Source organism: Budorcas taxicolor, chromosome 21, assembly GCF_023091745.1.
Source record: "Budorcas taxicolor isolate Tak-1 chromosome 21, Takin1.1, whole genome shotgun sequence".
Classification (NCBI taxonomy): Eukaryota; Metazoa; Chordata; class Mammalia; order Artiodactyla; family Bovidae; genus Budorcas; species Budorcas taxicolor.
Window position 1 is genome coordinate 20266974 of NC_068930.1, and position 20736 is coordinate 20287709.

Genomic DNA, 20736 nt, shown 5'->3' on the forward strand with positions numbered 1-20736 from the left:
AAACTCCAATAATAAAATTTTTAAAAAGGACAGGATGGATGGAGCCTTCAAGGACACTGATCTGGTAGCCATTGCAGAGAGCAGAGTTTTCACGGTAATAGGAAGAAGTTTATAAATAGAAGTAAGTGGAGCTACTTCTCTCCCAGTGCTTTGTAATTGATGTCATGACACCTTATTCCACATAATAGGGCAAAGATGGTGCAATAAGATTACCTCTAGCTTAAGAAGTAGCTTCACTGTCAGAGGTACCAGTGGGCTCAGAGTGGGACAAAGGAGAAGCAGATAGGGGCTGCCTCCCCCACTCTCAGAGTGTTCCCTCTCCATGTATCCATCAACAGCAATCGATCTAGCAATGTGTGCTGATGGATTTGAGACACAATGAAATTTTCATGAAATAGACTTCCACTCCCGTGTCCCTGGGTATCTTTTTTCCACCTGAATTGAAGGCTGTACTGTGCTAGTGCTCAGGTCTGTATGGAAAATTAACTTAATAAACCGATGCTTATCCATATAGGCTTATTTGGGGCTTTTTTGGCCCCACCATGTGGCATATGGGATCTTAGTTCCTTGAATGTGAAAGTCACTCAGTCGTGTCCAACGCTTTGTGACCCCTTGGACTCTAGCCTGCCAGGCTCCTCCATCCATGGGATTTTCTAGACAAGAATACTGGGGTAGGTTGCTGTTTCCTTCTCCAGGGGATCTTCCTGACCAAGGGGTCAAACCTGGGTCTCCCACACTGTAGGCAGACTATTTACCTTCTGAGCTCAAAATCCTTAGTTCCCTGACCAGGGATCAAACCTGTGCCCTCTGCATCACAAGTGCAGAGTCTTAACCATGGACCACCAGTGGAGTCTCCAGTTCAGTCTAGTCGCTCAGTTGTGTCTGCCTCATTGCAACCCCATGAACTGAAGCATACCAGGCTTCCCCGTCCACCACCAACTCCTGGAGCTTGCTCAAACTCATGTCCATTGAGTCAGTGATGTAATCCAACCATCTCATCCTCCGTTGTCCCCTTCTCCTCCTGCCTTTGATCTTTCCCAGCATCAGGGTCTTTTCCAATGAGTCAGTTCTTCACATCAGGTGGCCGAAGTATTGGAGTTTCATCTTTAGCAGCAATCCTTCCCATGAATATTCAGGACTGATTTCCTTAAGGATTGATTGGTTGGGTCTCCCTGCAATCCAAGGGACCCTCAAGAGGCTTCTCTAGCATCACTGTTCAAAAGCATCAGTTCTTCGGCACTCAGCTTTCTTTATGGTCCAACTCTCACATCCATACATAACTACTGGGAAAACCATAACTTTGACCAGATGGACCTTTGTTGGCAAAGCATTGTCTTTGCTTTTTAATATGCTATCTAGGTTGGTCATAGCTTTTCTTCCAAGGAGCAGGTGTCTTTTAATTCCATGGCTGGTCACCATCTGCAGTGATTTTGAGCCCAAAACAATAAAGTCTCTCACTGTTTCCATTGTTTCTCCATCTATTTGCCATGAAGTGATGGGACCAGATGCCATGACCTTAGTTTTCTGAATGTTGAGCTTTACCAACTTTTTTCACTCTCCTCCTTCACTTTCATCAAGAGGCTCTTCAGTGAAGTCTCCATATAGGCTTATTTGAAAGCACCTATACTCAGTCACAAGGAGGGATTAAGCTAATTTTATAGTTTTCAGCCTTTCACTGATTGGATTATATATTTTGATTAGTTAGGAAATAAGATAAATCCTTAAAGACAAAATTAGCTTATAATCAGAAACTTAGTAAAGACAAAGTTTAATAAATATAAAATAGTGCTGATTTTAATAATAGTATTTTATTTTAGAATGCCTTAATATCATAAGTAATAGGATTAACATTGGAAATCCACCAATAAAACTACAGTAAAAGTGTTCAGTTCCTATAACGAAAGGCATAACAAGAAAACAAAGCCAAGAAATTAAACAGTAGAAGGAACTAGACAGAAACAAGACTGACAACATTTAATCATTGTAGTTATAAATGTAAATGCTATAAATTATGCCACCAAGTGACAAAGAATATCTACCAGGATCAAAAAGGGAATCTAGCTATTTTTATTCATTATATAAAACTAAATAAAAATGTTCATAATGAAACCATCTAGCATGGAAAAGAGGTAATGAGTAAAAATTTCTAGGTAGTCATTACCAATGAGAAGAATTATAAATGCAAAAGCTGAAGTTTGGAATAAAGAGTTGAGATAGAGGACTGACTTAGGAATGGTAAGAAGCCTGCCAGGCTCCTCTGTCCATGGAATTCTCTAGGCAAGAATACTGGAGTGGGCTGCCATTCCCCCCAGGGATTGAACCTGGGCCCCCTGTGTTGCTGGCAGATTGTTTACCATCTGACCCACCAGAGGAGCCTGAGAAATACGAACGAGTTTATTATTAGAGCTATGATAAAAGACCTGGGTGAAAAAGAGCCTTTCTGATCTCACTGGGGAAACATGACCAAAGCATATGAAAAGTAAAAACACAGAAAATGCAAAAGGATTCCTCCCCAGAACATTGCAGCAGAAGGGAGCCACAGGCTTCAGGCCTGAAGGGTGAGGAAGAAAGCCACAGGATCAGCAGAGCTCAGCATCAGTCATACGGTGATGTGGCCATATCTTATCTCCTGCCCCTGTTTCCCTCTTATACAAGGTAACTTTGAAAACATGATAAATAGGGAGAAGGGATAACTAGATCTATTGAATTATGTGGGTTTAGGACAGATTAAAATGAATTGAAACGACAGTCTCCTTCAGTTGTCCATATGATGCATTAGCTTGACATTCAGAGGTTTCTTAGTCCACCCCAGCCTGCCTTTCTAGGCTTATCGTCAACTACACATGGCCCCAGAGCCAGCTTTTCAGCCAAAGTGGGCTATTCACCATCTCCTAAGTTTATCCTGCGTGTTATCACCTTGTCTTGCTCTTCCTCCTTCCCTTCAAGGGCCAGTTTAAATTGCCCCTCGTCTGAAGTCTTCTCCTATAACTCCTGTTCGCTCTGTTCCTCCATCTATGACCCCTTACACCATTTATTACATAATTATCCTTATCATTTCATGCTCCACTGATTAGCCATTTATCTCTTTTATGGAGGTTTGATGCTTCACATGTGTCTGTCATTTCTCTACAAGTACACTATTTGATTCCTGAGAGCCAGGCCGTGTCTTTTTATCATAGCATTCATCATTTACCACTCTCTAATTTCAATTTGTTTATCAATATTATCTCACAAAAATGCTCACTATAAAATTTAAGGTTAACTATTACTTTCTTCATTGTACAGACTAGGTCATGGAAACTCAGAGTTCAAAAACCTGCCCTACATCATGTAATTAGTAAGTGGCAGAATCAAAATTTGAATCCATGTGAATTGAACAAAGACCTTCTACTTTCCCCAACAAGGCCGTGATGTCATTATGCCTTCCGGGAGTTATCAGCCCAGATGGTCCTTCACACTAAAATACTTATAACATTTACATATACAAAAGAGATTTTTTCCATAAGAGTATTTCAGTTACTGTAGGTGATTTGCATGCAATTTGTACATTTGTAGCAGGGACGTAGGATTTTTAGATTCGATCTAGAAAATAATTAAATCTAGAAAATTAAATCATTCTGTCTGCCTAGACAGAATGCCTATTCACGTGTAACATGTACACACAAACGTGTGCATACACCGACACAGATGTTTGCACCATGATAAATCAGCTGATCAGTGCTGCACACAGATTTTCCTGAAAGGACATTGCTTTCTCAGTGGTGAAATGAATGATCTTCAAGGACATGGAAAACTTTTAATTCCAAGTTCCCAGGTGATAATGACACTGCTAGTCCATGGAACACATTTTGAGAACCACTGTCCTAACAGGCATGACACGTGACCATAAGATTCACCAGGTGATCATAGGAACATCTGGTCCCTTTACGAAAATGTATTTTAATGCTACTAGTTAGAAACGTTTCCTAAAACCAAACCTAAATATTTTCTCAGAGCTTGTTTGCTACATTATACTTATGTTCATGCTATCTCATGCCTTGTTCTTACCAAAGCTAAGTTGCTCTCCACCAAACCGGTGCTGACAGGCTTGTTGTCACTGATGGGAGATTTTCTTCTTTTCTTGAGAAAAGAGTTTCTTTTCATGGGACCAAGGAGAACAGAAAGACTCTAATCTCTTCGGGAAGGAAACACTAATATCTGCTTCTTCTCCCCTCTTTTCTTCCTATTTTTCTTTTTTCCTGTTTCCCCTGCCCTCACTTTCTTCTCATGCTTCTTTTCTGTTAATCTATCCCCTTCCATTTTCTCTAGGTTTGTAAGTCTTTCTCCATCCCCTTTCTCCTACAGAAGTTAGTTGAATGAGTTCATTATGATCGGCCCTGCCAACTTCCATCTCCATGACTTCACGTCTTCTTACTTTATCCTCAATATGTACGTCTTTTTCTGAGCAAAATGAATACAACTATTTCTGAACCCTGAAGCATGTCCAGTCTTTGAAACTTTCAGGCCAAGCAAGATGTTTGATGGTTATAATGACCTCTTCTGAACATCAGGGCACCCGCCATGTACACAACCTCTTTCCAAGAGTCTCAATAATGTGTAGATTGCTATATTTTTGTGCAGTAACATCATGGTCCTGAATACAATGGGTTTAACTCCTGACCTCAAAACAGCCTGTTTGTAGGCAGTCCTTAGCCTCACGAAGTGACCTGGTATATAAGCTCTAGCCAATACCAACAAGAGTGCCCTTTGCCTGATGGTGACGTTCCAAGCTAACCAGATTTTTCTTTGCTGAAGAGTTTGACTTTGAGACACATATAAAAACAGTGCTAACAACAAGAGTGGACGTTAAGAATTGCCAAGGCACCAAAGCAATAGTCTGAAGGATAGTAAGCCCTGGGACAGCCACTAAAATGTCTCTGCATCATCATTCTTTGAACTATTGTCAAGACCTGAACAAAGTTTCGATCTCTAGGAAGCCTGGTTGAATATCATTTTAACAAATTGTTTGAGATAAGCTAAGACTCTCTATTCCTTATGCCTTACAGAAGCTGAATTTACAAACAACAGAGAAAGTTATTTTAAGACTAAGGCATCGATGAGAGGTGCATAGTACATAGATTAGAGGTCAATAGTAGAATCCAGGATTGATCATCATAATCAGCAGCAGTCACTGATAAGAAAATTTCAAAGCTCCAGGGTACTAGAAGTTTCAGTCATTGTGTCTGTCTGCCTATGACAGACCCCTGGGGCCCTCACTCCTCTCAAAGCCACTGGTGGAAAGAGAAATCTAACTGAATATTGTACAACCTCACTTAAGGCTTCCATTGACATTATTAGACCAAAGGTGAACAAATACTTCAAAAGCAGCAGATGTGTGTGTGTGTGTGTGTGTGTGTGTGTGTGTGTGTGTGTGTACACACCCAGGTTTGAGCCCTGGGTCAGGAAGATCCCCTGGAGAAGAGAATGGCTACCCACTCCAGTATTCTTGCCTGGAGAATCCCATAGACAGAGGAGCCTCGTCGGCTACAGTCCTTGGGTTCGCAAAGAATCACACGTGGCTGAGTGACTAACACACACACACACATATATAAAATTTTAAGAACTTTATATTTTTATTTCATGTAATTATAGCTTATGAAATAAAAATAAACCTTTCAAAAATGAGCTAGGCCAATCAGACCCCTTTATGGGCCATTTAAACTAAGAGAATTGAGATAATGATTTATTTAGCTCAGGGAACAGCAGTCTGAAAAATCACAAGGCAAAGTTGAGCCGAAGAAGAACGGTATGAAAATTGAAGATGTCAAGACGCTGAGCCCCTGTATTGGCAGAAAGTGCAATGATGAGGAATCATAGGCAGAGAAGAGACAGAGAAAACCAAAGGCAGAGAAAGCACACAGCTCACAAAGGAGGATGAGAGAGCTTCTGGTCCAAGAGATGCCTTGATTGTAAAAAAAAAAAAAAAAAAAAAAAATTCTGACCCAGTTGTAGAGTGTGTCAAACTTGACAATAACTCTGATTTTCCTTGAGACTCAGATATGTCGAGCCACTTGCTTGAGATTATTCAGTGAACACAGAAAGGAGTGGGTATTTCAATCCGGACTGGCTTGACCCACTGCTTTTGGTTTTTCCAGAACTTGGTATTGTGTAGTGGAGCCTTTACATATGTGGAAGAAGGTATGAGTCTTAAAGATCAGTGTGTGTGTGTGTGCGTGTGTGAGCTATCGCTCAGTCATTTTTTTCCACATGCATGTGTTTGCATATGTGGATTATAGGCTCCTTTTTAAAATGTTTTGGCTGCATTGGGTCTTCATTGCTGCATGCCAGCTCTCTCTAGTTGTAGTGAGAAGGGACTACTCTTCCTTGCCGCCCATGAGCTTCTCATTGAGGTGGCTTCTCTTGTTGTGGAGCACGGGCTCTCAGGCGCAGGCTCAGTAGTTAAGGCGTACAGGCTGAGTTGTTCTGCAGCACGTGGGATCTTCCTGGACCAAGGATTGAACTCATGTCCCCTGCTCTGGCGCTTGGATTCTTATCCACCAGGGAAGCCCAAGGCTTCCTTTTGATGATTTAGAAAGTGCTCCTCTGTCTCATCTGTCACAAACTTTTTCAATCACAGAGTTTCTGGCAATCGAGTATTTTACTGGAATAAACAAACTTAAATTTTCTACTTATATTTTACATGAGATTCCCAGACTAAAAAGTCACAAAATTACATAAGAGTCCAGAATCCCTTTCAGATAACCAGTTAACCACTCAGGAGTTTCTAAAATCTAAGAACTGCTTGGTATTACCAGTCAGCTTGGTGCTCTTTGAAGGAATTCAAGTGTCCAGACAGCCATTGTTTCAGCTTTAAATGTAACTGGCAAACTTCCAAAAATATCCAAACTTGTCAGTTCAGTTCAGTCGCTCAGTCGTGTCCGACTCTTTGCGACCCCATGAATCACAGGACGCCAGGCCTCCCTGTCCATCACCAACTCCCGGAGTTGACTCAGATTCACATCCATCGAGTCAGTGATGCCATCCAGCCATCTCATCCTGGGTCGTCCCCTTCTCCTCCTGCCCCCAATCCCTCCCAGCATCAGAGTCTTTTCCAATGAGTCAACACTTTGCATGAGGTGGCCAAAGTATTGGAGTTTCAGCTTTAGCATCAGTCCTTCCAATGAACACCCAGGACTGATTTCCTTCAGAATGGACTGGTTGGATCTCCTTGCAGTCCAAGGGACTCTCAAGAGTCTTCTCCAACACCACAGTTCAAAAGCATCAATTCCTCGGCGCTCAGCCTTCTTCACAGTCCAACTCTCACATCCACACATGACCACTGGAAAAACCATAGCCTTGACTAGACGGACCTTAGTCGGCAAAGTAATGTCTCTGCTTTTGAATATACTGTCTAGGTTGGTCATAACTTTTCTTCCAAGGAGTAAGCGTCTTTTAATTTCATGGCTGCAGTCACCATCTGCAGTGATTTTGGAGCCCCCCAAAAATAAAGTCTGACACTGTTTCTACTGTTTCCCCATCTATTTCCCATGAAGGGATGGGACAAGATGCCATGATCTTCGTTTTTTGAATGTTGGGCTTTAAGCCAACTTTTTCACTCTCCTCTTTCACTTTCATCAAGAGGCTTTTTAGCTCCTCTTTAGTTTTTGCCATTAGGGTGGTGTCATCTGCATATCTGAGGTGATTGATATTTCTCCTGGCAATCTTGATTCCAGCTTGTGTTTCTTCCAGTCCAGCGTTTCTCATGATGTACTCTGCATATAAGTTAAATAAGCAGGGTGACAATATACAGCCTTGACGTACTCCTTTTCCTATTTGGAACCAGTCTGTTGTTCCATGTCCAGTTCTAAATGTTGCTTCCTGACCTGCATACAGATTTCTCAAGAGGCAGGTTAGGTGGTCTGGTATTCCCATCTCTTTCAGAATTTTCTGCAGTTTATTGTGATCCACACAGTCAAAGGCTTTGGCATAGTCAATAAAGCAGAAATAGATGTTTTTCTGGAACTCTTTTGCTTTTTCCATGATCCAGTGGATGTTTGCAATTTGATCTCTGGTTCCTCTGCCTTTTCTAAAACCAGCTTAAACATCAGGGAGTTCACGGTTCACATATTGCTGAAGCCTGACTTGGAGAATTTTGAGCATTACTTTACCAGCATGTGAGATGAGTCCAATTGTGCGGTAGTTTGAGCATTCTTTGGCATTTCTTTACTTTGGGATTGGAATGAAAACTGACCTTTTCCAGTCCTGTGGCCACTGCTGAGTTTTCCAAATTTGCTGGCATATTGAGTGCGGCACTTTCACAGCATCATCTTTCAGGATTTGAAAGAGCTCCACTGGAATTCCATCACCTCCACTAGCTTTGTTCATAGTGATGCTTTCTAAGGCCCACTTGACTTCACTTTCCAAGATGTCTGGCTCTAGATGAGTGATCACACCATCGTGATTATCTGGGTCGTGAAGATCTTTTTAGTACAGTTCTTCCGTGTATTCTTGCCATCTCTTCTTAATATCTTCTGCTTCTGTTAGGTCCAGACCATTTCTGTCCTTTATCGAGCCCATCTTTGCATGAAATGTTCCCTTGGTATCTCTAATTTTCTTGAAGAGATCTCTAGTCTTTCCCATTCTTTTGTTTTCCTCTATTTCTTTGCATTGATCGCTGAAGAAGCCTTTCTTATCTCTTCTTGCTATTCTTTGTAACTCTGCATTCAGATGCTTATATCTTTCCTTTTCTCCTTTGCTTTTCGCCTCTCTTCTTTTCACAGCTATTTGTAAAGCCTCCCCAGACAGCCATTTTTCTTTTTTGCATTTCTTTTCATGGGGATGGTCTTGATCCCTGTCTCCTGTACAATGTCACGAACCTCATTCCATAGTTCATCAGGCACTCTATCTATCAGATCTAGGCCCTTAAATCTATTTCTCACTTCCACTGCATAATCATAAGGGATTTGATTTAGGTCATACCTGAATGGTCTAGCAGTTTTCCCTGCTTTCTTCAATTTCAGTCTGAATTTGGCAATAAGGAGTTCATGATCTGAGCCACAGTCAGCTCCTGGTCTTGTTTTTGTTGACTGTATAGAGCTTCTCCATCTTTGGCTGCAAAGAATATAATCAGTCTGATTTCGGTGTTGACCATCTGGTGATGTCCATGTGTAGAGTCTTCTCTTGTGTTGTTGGAAGAGGGTGTTTGCTATGACCAGTGCATTTTCTTGGTAAAACACTATTAGTCTTTGCCCTGCTTCATGGCCATCAACATTCATTTCTGGTGTTCAGTTGAAGCCTTATATATCATATTCACAGATACACAGAGCATTGTCTCTGGACTCTGTAAACCACGAGATGCCTCTGCCTTAAGACCACCTACATGCCTTTCCCCAGTTCCCCAATATACAACCTTTAGCTGAATGATACTTTGGTAAGCAGATAGGCAAAGGTATGTGTATGTGTAATTTGGCTTTCCTGAATCTGAACAATCTATTATGCATTTCCCTTTTCACTTTTGTACTATGCTTACAAGGAAACATACCATCAAAGTTATATTTATCTTGCCCTCAAATCTAATAAAAAGATCATGAGTAAATGACAAAGAATAATACAATCAGTGTGGCTCTCTCCTTTCCATCATGCCAAATACAGTGAAAATATTGCTGAGATGTGAATTAGGAGATGTGGTTTCTCGTTCCAGTTTAATTGCTGAGAGTGTGACTTTAGACAAGTAACTTAATCTCTGAAAAACCTTCCAGAGTGAAAAGAAATACCCTGTCATGCCTTTCAGTTCAGACAACTCTGAGCAGATGGGATGATGCATGTAGCAACATACTTAACACTTAAATAAGTAGAAGAGGTCTGGCTATGAATGAAAGAAGAGTGTCAGCTTAGCAATTAGCATTGAGAGGAGACCCATTGAATAGGAGGTCCTATTTTAAGAGATAAGTTTATTTTATAATTGCCAAAAAGCAAGGTGGGCCTCTGATGTTTACTTAGAAATAATCAGTTTGGTCTGAGCCTTTTGTTTAAAAAATTTTTTCTCTTATAGAAAAATCTCTTCAAAAAATTAGCAATTATTACAGTGTAATTTTTGGCATCATAAAGGAACACATCCACCTGCTATGATATCAAACTGGTGTTTGCATTCTAGGATTTTGGAATCTAGGAACTAAAATGATAACAGAGGAATTGTCCATGATAATTCAAAGTTATTTTTATAGGCATCCACATAAAAAAGTGTTAATTACTTTAATGGAAAAAATACACCAACAAAATGACTAACAGTGTTTTCTGATGATGTTGTTGGTTTGTTGTATTTTCTCATGCTAACATGAATTTTTAAAATTTTGCACATTTTGAAACTTTACATTAAGTGTGTGTGTGTGTGTGTGTGTGTGTGTGTGTGTGTGGTTGTGGTTGAGGAGGAGGACTTTGGGTGGAAATGCTTTGAATTCTATTGGGACACATTTTCCTGGAGTTATTTGCTTCTTAAAACAAGTCAATACCATCATTTATAACCATAACCCTGAAGGCATCATAGTTGCCTAAATATATAAATGAAATGAAATGTGCAATTTGCAGAGTGTATAGCTGAGTACTTTAAAATACGGAATGGTTTGGGGGAATACGTACAAGTAAAAAAAAATCATATGTGATGCTATCTAGGAATGTTTATTAAATGCCTATTTGTGGTTGTGTTTGACATTCTAAGGGACACAATGAATGTAACTGTGAAATCACAGAACTATAAAGATGGAAGGAATTTAAAGTGAGAATGGCATTGAAACATGTATACTATCATGTAAGAATCGAATCGCCAGTCTATGTCCGATGCAGGATACAGCATGCTTGGGGCTGGTGCATGGGGATGACCCAGAGAGATGTTATGGGGAGGGAGGTGGGAGGGAGGTTCATGTTTGGGAATGCATGTACACCCGTGGTGTATTCATGTCAATGTATGGCAAAACCAATACAGTATTGTAAAGTAAAATAAAGTAAAAATAAAAATTAAAAAAAAAAAAAAGTGAGTCTTATGTAGCTTGTACACTTTACTGATGAAGACTCTGAAGTAAAAGATGATGAGTCCTGAGGTCACTAAGCTAGAAATAGGGCTCATACCCAGGATTCTCAAGACCTAGTTCAAAGCTCCTTCCAACACACTCACTTTAAGAGCCCTCTTATAAACACTATTGCTTATGTATCTTGTGAATTTCCCTAACGTGTTTATAAACAACCAAGCAATTGTCTAAACCCAGTGTTACAGCTTTGTCAACACCTTTAACAGTGGGTAGGAGACTTTGGGCCATTACTAAATCATTTGATTAATGTCAATACGTTCTGAAATGGATGACTGTATGGACAGGGAGCTGATTTGACAGTGTATTGGGCCTATGTACAAAGGGTATATGGAAATGGAAATGCATTCCTTTTCTTCTTGCTGTGTAGATTTGCAGCGACTTAGCAGCAGCAGCAGCAACAGAGGCCAGAAAATTGTTAGGAAAGAGAATCCTGAGAGTAAATCAAATCACAAGTCTTTAGAGAAAAACAATCAATTAGGTCACATATAGATCACCTCATGTGGCAAGGATAGGGTTGCTTCTCAGGGACTGGACCTCTGTGTTGTATTTTATCTCCAAATTGCTTTGCAAAGACATCAAATATGCACACTCCCCATTCTTCTGTTCCACTGTTTACCATATAATGGCCCATTATGAAGGCTTTGCTGAAGGCAGAAATTAACCTTTTGGAGAAATTTCCTTCCATTAAGTTTAGTTACATGAATCTGGACTGATTTTCTTTCAGATGGGAAGTTGTTTTGTTTTGTTTTTTTAGCCAGTATTTAAGTGCTCTGGGCTTGACTGTCTATGAGAGACTTCCTGGTGGAAACAAAATTGTTAGCTATGGTCTCCATGGTGATTTTTTTAAGGCCAAGTTTGAATCAATCTTCTAAATATTGAGGCATAATTTGTGAATGCAATTGAATGACTAATAATAGAATCATCAACAATACAGCATTACCGTTAATTCTGGTGTTTGAGACTTTCTGCAGACTTGTTCATAACTCACCTTCAAATTGGTTTCTCAGCATGACCTTAAAGGTTGCCCTTCCTCAATCATGTTGTTCTAGCCAAGCAGTTGCGTTTTCTTTCACAGCACTATATATCTGGTTCTTTAAAGAACAGCTCTAGTCCACCCACTCCTGGGTCTTTTCCTTAAATCTATTCCATTGTAATCCTTCTTATTTTATGCAATTCACGAAACATAGGCTCCCTTGCCCTAGGAATCAATACACTGGAAAGAATTCTGTTTTGAATATCAAGAGACCTCAGTTTTAACTGTCAAAACATGTTCTATGGCTTTATTTAAGTTTCTCTGTCTTAAAGTCCAGAAAGTTGGGCCAGATCATTTCCAGTGTCCTTCGTCTGTAGATTTTATGATGAATCTCGGTCACAGAAACAAAATAATACAGTCACCAAAGAGCACTGTTTTCTTGCTCCATCTTTTTAATAGAATGGTTTTCATCCATTGTCTTTTCAAACGTGTGCTTCAAGTTCAGAAATATGAAATATAACCAAAAGGTTCTGGGAGCTAATGAGAGGAAGAAGTGAATTCACCTCTCTGAGAAGATGCCTGTTCTGATAAACTTGCAGAATGGGTCTGCAGGCTGACAGTGCTGTTAACCACGTTACCACTGGCAAAGTGGAGATATCACATAATATATTTTTTTTATCTTTCTTTAAGTATCCAGAAAGCAGTTAAAATAAGAAACATTCTCATAAATCATCATTGGCCAAGAACAAGTAAGTTAGTTTTAGGGGGTCATCCATTTAGGCCAATGGACCAGAGTGCTTGAATCATCAAACGGACGAGGGAAGGGAGACTGAATCTGCTGGAATGTTTGTGCTTGTAAGGGGTTTTCTTCTCTTTTCTTACATGTCCCTCCATGTTAAGCTATACACAGGTAAAAAGGGAGTAACCAGACAGCAAACTCCCCCGAAAGCTCTCCCGCAAGTCATGCATAGTTAAAAAAGTATTTGTTGAGTGCTACTATGTTTTATCTGTGTTATGGGGTTAGTATAGTGTGGTGGTTAAGATTACAGCACCAGGAACCAGTTAATACAGTACTTAAAGTACTATGTGTCTCATAGGTAGCTAACAGTAAAGGTTTAATAGGATTAATAGTTGCTGTTGATCCTTGCTGGGCACAGATACAAATAGAAGGAGAAAAGGTTTCTGCCTTCATAGACAACCAAAGTAAACCCTACCTATATTAATAAATACTTCAAAAACACCGTGTTTGAAAAAAAAAATTGTGGTTAAAAGGATAAAATGTAGTTCAACATTCTGGACTGTTCTTCCCTTGGTACCACCCACCACATTTCCCATGCTTATGTAATTATGAATTGAACATTGGTCTTACATTAAAATGTAAAAGGCATATAATACAGTTACACTGTAACCTGGGTAGCATTGGTCCTCCAAGCCGAAAGAGACTTCTTTTTATCATGGGCATGAAAATGAACTCAGCTAGTTTTCTCCTGACTCCTCATCCTTCCTACCTTCTAGATGCCTCCATCCTATCCTTTTGACTATTGAGCCCCCTCCTCATGTCTTGTGTGACAGCAGAGAGGGATTAGAGGGCCTTGCAGTGTTTTAAAAGTTAGCTGGCTTAGACGATAACATGGGTGCTATGCGTTACCTTGGGGAAGAAAGTGGTTTTATACATGACATTAAAATTAAGTGTACGCTTAATATATGTCCTACAAACACATTGTACTTCCTTTTTCTCCCTTGTCCTATATAGTTGTTATTGTTCAATGGCTAAGTTGTGTGCAATGCTTTGTGGCCCCATGAACTGCAGCACGTTTATGGAAGCACGGAGAGCCCTATGTTTGCGTTTAGCCCGGCGCCAGGTCTGGGTGATAATGAAATCTCGTTCCTGTCACGCTGGGGGATTGCAGAGAGCAATCGGAGACTGGTAAACAGAGAAACTTACCGTGATGATTGTACGTGGGTTTTAAAGGGCAGGTATGATTAGAAATGGGACTCTAAAAAGGCATTTCAAAGCTCCACACTTATTTCCCTTCCGCGACTCTCGCGTCACATCCGCTTAGTTTACAAATACGAGCTAAAGAGTCTTAATTTCAGCGGTGGGAAGCTCCGAAAGAGCTCGGACGAAAGCAGCCGCATGTCCTGTCCTTCTTGGCATTTGAAGAGCCCTGGCCACCAGCGGGGACCGAAGGCGGTGGGAAGTTGAACCGGCGGGAGGCGAGACAGATGGTGATGGATGTGTCCGACGCGCGGTGCATCCGCTAAGCAGGTGCTCCGGCTCCGGCTCTTGTAGTGCTGATTAATCCAGAGCGTGTCAGCCACCCTCGCTGCAGCCCCTCTCTGTCAACATGTGCTTCTGAAAGGACAGATTCCAAACTGTAAACAGAACAACTTGTTTTAAAAAATGACAAAAAAAAAAAAAAAAGGAAGAAAAGAGTAAAGATAGAAAAATGTAAGAAGCAGCAGCAAAGCTCTCACTCTGTGGCAAGCCTTGTAGTAGCAGGTGGGAATTCTAGACGTCTTTATTCTTGTGGCAAACTGGCTATTATCTGGTGCATTCTGGCACGTTCTCTGAGCTGGACAGCTCCAAGGAATCCAGACTCAGCATCATAGTATATACTAGGCTTTACACCAGCACTTTCACTTAAGTATAGGAAGACTGTTAGCAAGACTATTAACATTTTCTTTTCTTTCAACCTGTGAAGTATCATATGCCGTCCACTACCTGTTGTCACTGTTTCATCGCTAAGCCCTGTCTCTTGCGGCCACATGGGCTACTCTGTCCCTGCCATTTCCCAAGCAGTAATACTGGAGTGGGTTGCCATTTCATTCTCAGAGGATCTTCCCAACCCAGGGGTTGAGCCCACATCTGCTGCACTGGCAGGTGGATTCTTCACTGAGGAGCCACCAGGGAAGCCCCCATTATTTCTATCTGTTACACAGCTCCATAGCCGGCAGGGCGGGGGGTGGACCATTTAGTCTCCCAGCACTCCTTGTTGTGAGAAATTCAACTTTTGGGGATCCCAGCCAAAGACAAGGTTATTCAAAGACAATCCCAATAAACCCGACTCCCAGTTTCCCAGCATCTATGGGAAGACTTGTAACCCAAATCTGGTAAATAAAATTGAAATGGAAGTCTGCTGCGAAAGGGGTGGGAAGAAGTAATCTTTAAAATGCTTGCTTTTCTGATGAACAAAAATGGATGTGGTTTCCAACAACTTTTACTCCTTTCGTAGTCTCCCTGTCTTGTACTCAGATACAATGGCTGGAGCTGCAGCAACCTTTTTGTGATCAGAAGATAAAGGCTTTAAGAGTGGCAGACACAGTAGACCTGCTAGAGCTGACTTACTGAAATGACAGTAATTGCCTACTTCTCCTGTTGTTGTGGGAGAAATGCAAAGTCTTGTTTTTTAAAGCCTGTGTAATCAGGTTTTATATCATAGAAAGCTAAACATTTCCTACTCATATGGTGGAAAAGGATGAAACTGTTCTTTATCACTGGAGGAAGATTCGGTAATTGCAAGCACCTAGTCTAAGATGTATAACCAAATTGAGATTGCCCCAAGTAATTATTACTTTGTGGGGATTTGGGCAAAGCAGATGTGAAGTCTTGAAGCAGATGGTGGAGTTCTCCGAACGGGTGGAGATCAAAGTTGAAGCACCACAAAGTCTTTTAGAGATGGATACTCTGGCTATTTAGGTCAGGGTATATAAAAGCAGACTCTGTCTTGGTAGAGATTAACAGATCCAAGAAGGAAGACTGACCTTTAAGAAAAAAAATTGGATTTTACAAAAAGTCTTCATTTTGCAGTTACTCTACAATATTGACTTATTTTATACTGGACAGAAAAGTGACTCACCATACCTATGCAAATGCCTTCTCTTATTTTTTGGATTTATTTCTCATTCAGGTCAACACAGAACACTCCCCACGCTGTATGTTAGGTTCTCATTGTGTGCATGCCACATCGCTTCAGTCTTGTCTGACTCTTTGCGGTCCCATGGACTGTAGGGCTTCCTCCATCCATGTGATTCTCCAGGCAAGAATACTGGAGTGGGCTGCTGTGACCTCCTCCAGGAGATCTTCCCGACCCAGGGATTGAACCTGCGTCTCTTACATCTCCTGCTTTGGCAGGCGGGTTCCTTACTGCTAGTGCCACCTGGAAACCCAGGTCCTCATTAGTTGTCTGTTTTATGCATCATAGTGTATGTATGTCAATCCCAATTCATCCCACCCCCTGTTCCCCTCTTGGTCTCCACACACTAGTTCTTTATGTCTGTGTCTTTATTTCTGCTTTGCCAGGAAGTCTGTCATACAGAATGAAGTAAGTCAGAAAGAGAAAAAAATATATTGTATATTAACACATATGTGTGGAAACTAGGAAAATGGTGTTGGAGAAGGCAATGGCACCCCACTCCAGCACTGTTGCCTGGAAAATCCCATGGATGGAGGAGCCTGGTGGGCTGCAGTCCGTGGGGTCGCTAAGAGTTGGACACGACTGAGCGACTTCACTTTCACTTTTCACTTTCATGCACTGGAGAAGGAAATGGCAGCCCACTCCAGTGTTCTTGCCTGGAGAATCCCAGGGACAGGGGAGCCTCATGGGCTGCCGTCTATGGGGTCACACAGAGTCGGGCATGACTGAAGCGACTTAGCAGCAGCAGCAGCAGGAAAATGGTGTAGATGATCTTACTGACAAAAGAAGACTGAGCTTCTATGCTAATTTGGCTTCATTTTTCTGGGGGACTGCACTAAACCAAAGCAAAGACAAACTGAAAAAAAAAGAAAAAAACTGTCTTCTCTCAGGACCTCAGGGCACAGGTCATTTTCAGGCAAAAGGGGAACTCCAGCATTGTCCTGCTATAAAGAGCCCAAGTGTAAAGTCTGCTTCTCATGCCATCCCTTATACTTCCCTCTCTCTGCACCTGGCTCTTGCTTCTTGCCGCCTAACATTTCCACATTCTCCTGTTTGCACTTCTACATAGCCTTTCTAGGAACGTATTTCTCCCCTCAAGCCTAGTATAGTGCCTCCCTCCAGAAGTACTGCCTCAATGCTTTGCCTGCTAAGTCACTTCAGTCATGTCTGACTCTGTGTGACCCCCGTGGACTGTAGCCCACTAGATTCCTCTGTCCATGGCATCCTCCAAGAAAGAATACTGGAGTGGGTCGCCATGCCCTCCAAGGGATCTTCCTGACCCAGGGATGGAACCTGCATTTCTGATGTCTGCTGCATCCGGCAGGCGGGCTCTTTACCACTAGCACCACCGGGAAGCCTTTACTCTGCCCGAGTTGGGAATACTGAATCCCACAACAATGAGGGAAGCCAACCAGATGTGCTGGCCTTCATTCAGGCTGGATCTGGATGCCCAGGAGGTGCAGCATTTCTTTTAAACCTTTGTTTATTTATTGGCTGTGCTGGATCTTTGCTGCTTCATGGGCCTTTCTCTAGTTGGGGTAGGTAGGGGCTACTCTTTAGGTGTGGTACTCGGGTTTCTCATGGTGGCGGCTTCTCTTGTTGCAGAGCAAGGGCTCTAAGGCACACAGGCTTCAGCAGTTGCAGCAATCGGGCTCTGGAGCACAGGCTCAGTAGTCATGGTGCATGGCCAGTAAACAGCACAGGCCGTGATCTCAAACTAGACAGTGTACCCTATTCTCTTCATTAAGATAGCAGTGTCAACTCTGAACCCAGAGAACTGGGAACTCAAACGCTGCTCTCCTCTTTAAGCTCCTCCCCATTAAACACACACACACACACACACACACACACTCCTCTCTCACTCAGTACACAATGGTGTAACCAGAATAAGATGACAATAGTGAACACACTTGGAAAAAGGAAGGTGAGGGAGGCAGCAGATACTGATCATAGTGATTCTGCTTGAAAACTGTGAAGATTTTTAACCCCTGGTGCAGTGGAGTTCTAGTCAAGTCTTAACACATGTTCTCTAGAAAGTTTCATTTGTCCATTTCCTCTCTATTCCCTCCTGGCTGTAGGAGGGGTTCATCAGAGGTCTTAGAATTGTCTCAAGTTTCAGGCAGAGCCATTTTGCAAACTTGTATCTTCTTAGATTCATTCCTTTGAAAATGTAGCTGGACTTTCACCCAGCTCCATGTACTAGTAATCTGGCCTTGATAGCTTCAGAGATATTATATATTAGAGTCATTAGCCTACTTAATTTTGCTCTCATACCTCTCTCTCAACTTAATTAAAATTACCTTAAAGCTCTCAGATTTCATCTGATCTTTGCCCCTCATTTTATCATTTTATCCCTCTACAAGGTTAGTCTGGACATTTGTCATTCAAAGTCTTTTCCAATTTCTTCTCTTACAGTTTGAGCTCCAGAAATAGTTTTCCAACCCTACAAGGCTCCACATTTCCAGACTCTTTCTGTTTCATTCCAACTCATTTCTGCTTGTACACAGGTTAATTTATTCAGCTCATGTCTTTCTTATAACAACCTTCCTAAATTCATAGTAGTAGCTAATATATCATCAATAACAGTTAACAAAATGTCCCTAGCATTGCAAACTAGGGGAAATGTTCTGTTCTCAATGTTTTCATTGTTAAGCATGGATCATCTTTTCAGCCTGCTGAACCATGTTCTTCATTTTATGCCCTTACCAATACCACATACATCAAGCTTCTGTCATGTGATACCTTATTTTTGGAAATGATATTCATTTTAATTAGGATAAGTAAGTTTTGCTGTTAAAGCATACCAACCTTCAAATCTCCATGACTTAACAGAATAAAGGATTATTTCTCATTTAATTCAGGTAAGATACAGATGAAACAACCTTCTTTCTTCCCCAAGTTACACATCTGAAACACACAGTCTTCAAGATCAGCATGGCAAAGGAGGAGAAGAGACATTTTGTCTAGCTTCTTGAAAAGGGAACGCCACCCACACTGTCAGTGGGAACATAAATTGGTACAGCCACTATGGACACAGTGTTGCTGCTGCTACGTCACTTCAGTTGTGTCCGACTCTGTGCGACCCCAGAGACGGCAGCCCACCAGGCTCCCCCATCCCTGGGATTCTCCAGGCAAGAACACTGGAGTAGGTTGGAGACAGTGTTGAGGAGACAGTGTTGAGGTTCCTTAACAACTAAAAACAGAGTAACCATACAATCCTTCAATCCCACTTCTAGGCATATATAGGAAGAAAATTATAATTTGAAAAGATACATGCACCCCAGTGTTCAAAGCAGCACCATTTACAATAGGCAAGGCATGGGAACAACCTAAGTGTCTGTCAATAGAGGAAGGGCTAAAGAAGATATGATAACACAATGAAATATTACTCAGCCATTTAAAAGAAACAAATGATGCCATTTGCAGAATATAGATTTTACCTAGAGACTGTCATACTAAGTCAACTAATTCAGGCAGAGGAAGACAAACATCATATAATATTATGTGGAAACTAAAAAGTGATACACATAAGTTTATTTACCAAACAGAAATAGACTCACCACCAAAGCAAACAAACTTAAGGTTACCAAAGGGGAAAGGGGCAAAGGGAGGGATAAATCAGGAGTTTGGGATTAGCAGATACAAACTACTATGAGGAAAGTAGATTTTATAACAAGATCTTACCATATTTCACAGGAAACTATATTCAATATCTTAAACTATAATGACAATAATCTGAAATTAATATCTATTATATATGCAATATATATGTATGTACTGCTGCTGCTACTGCTACTGCTACTGCTAAGTTGCTTCAGTCGTGTCCAACTCTGTGCGACCCCATAGACGGCAGCCCAACAGGCTTCCCCGTCCCTGGGATTCTCCAGGCAAGAACACTGGAGTGGGTTGCCATTTCCTTCTCCAATACATGAAAGTGAAAAGTGAAAGTGAAGTCGCTCAGTTGTGTCTGACCCTCAGCGACCCCATGGACTGCAGCCTTCCAGGCTCCTCCATCCATGGGATTTTCCAGGCAAGAGTACTAGAGTGGAGTGCCTTTGCCTTCTCCAATGTATGTCCTACACATTTTATATATATAACTGAATTACTTTACTGTACTCCAGAAACTAAAACACTACAGAAACAATTTTGAATTAGTCTCTTGACTCAACCTAAAATTTGCTTTCTCTGCACATGTTGATCCTTCAATCTGAAACATACTTGCCCTGACTCTATCTTGAGAAGACATTTTGTGTAACAAGAACACAAAAACTCACAAAAATTGTCTTCTTCAGATAGAGTCAGGGCAAGTATGTTTCAGATTGAAGGATTAACATGTGCAGAGAAAGCGAATTTTAGGTTGAGTCAAGAGACTAACTCAAAATTGTTTCTGATGATGAAAAGATGCACTCCAAGATATCATTATGCTGGACTTCTTTTTGTTCTGGCTTTTAGCAATTTTGAGGACATACGGAATTCATGGGAGGAATGGAATAGAGACAGAAATACAGTATTTGAAATATTACAAGAACATGTAGTACCTACAGACAGGAACAGAATATTTTTTGTCTAACTTTTGCTTTTCATTTTTAATTTTCTTCATTTATTTTAAATTGGAAGATAATTGCTTTTCAATATTGTGTTGGTTTCTGCCCTATATAGACATAAACCAGCTGCAGGTATACACATGTCCCCTCCCTCTTGAACCTCTCACTCACCTCCCACCCCATCCCATCTCTGGAGGTCACAGAGCATCAAGTTTGAATTGCCTGCATCATGCAGCAAATTT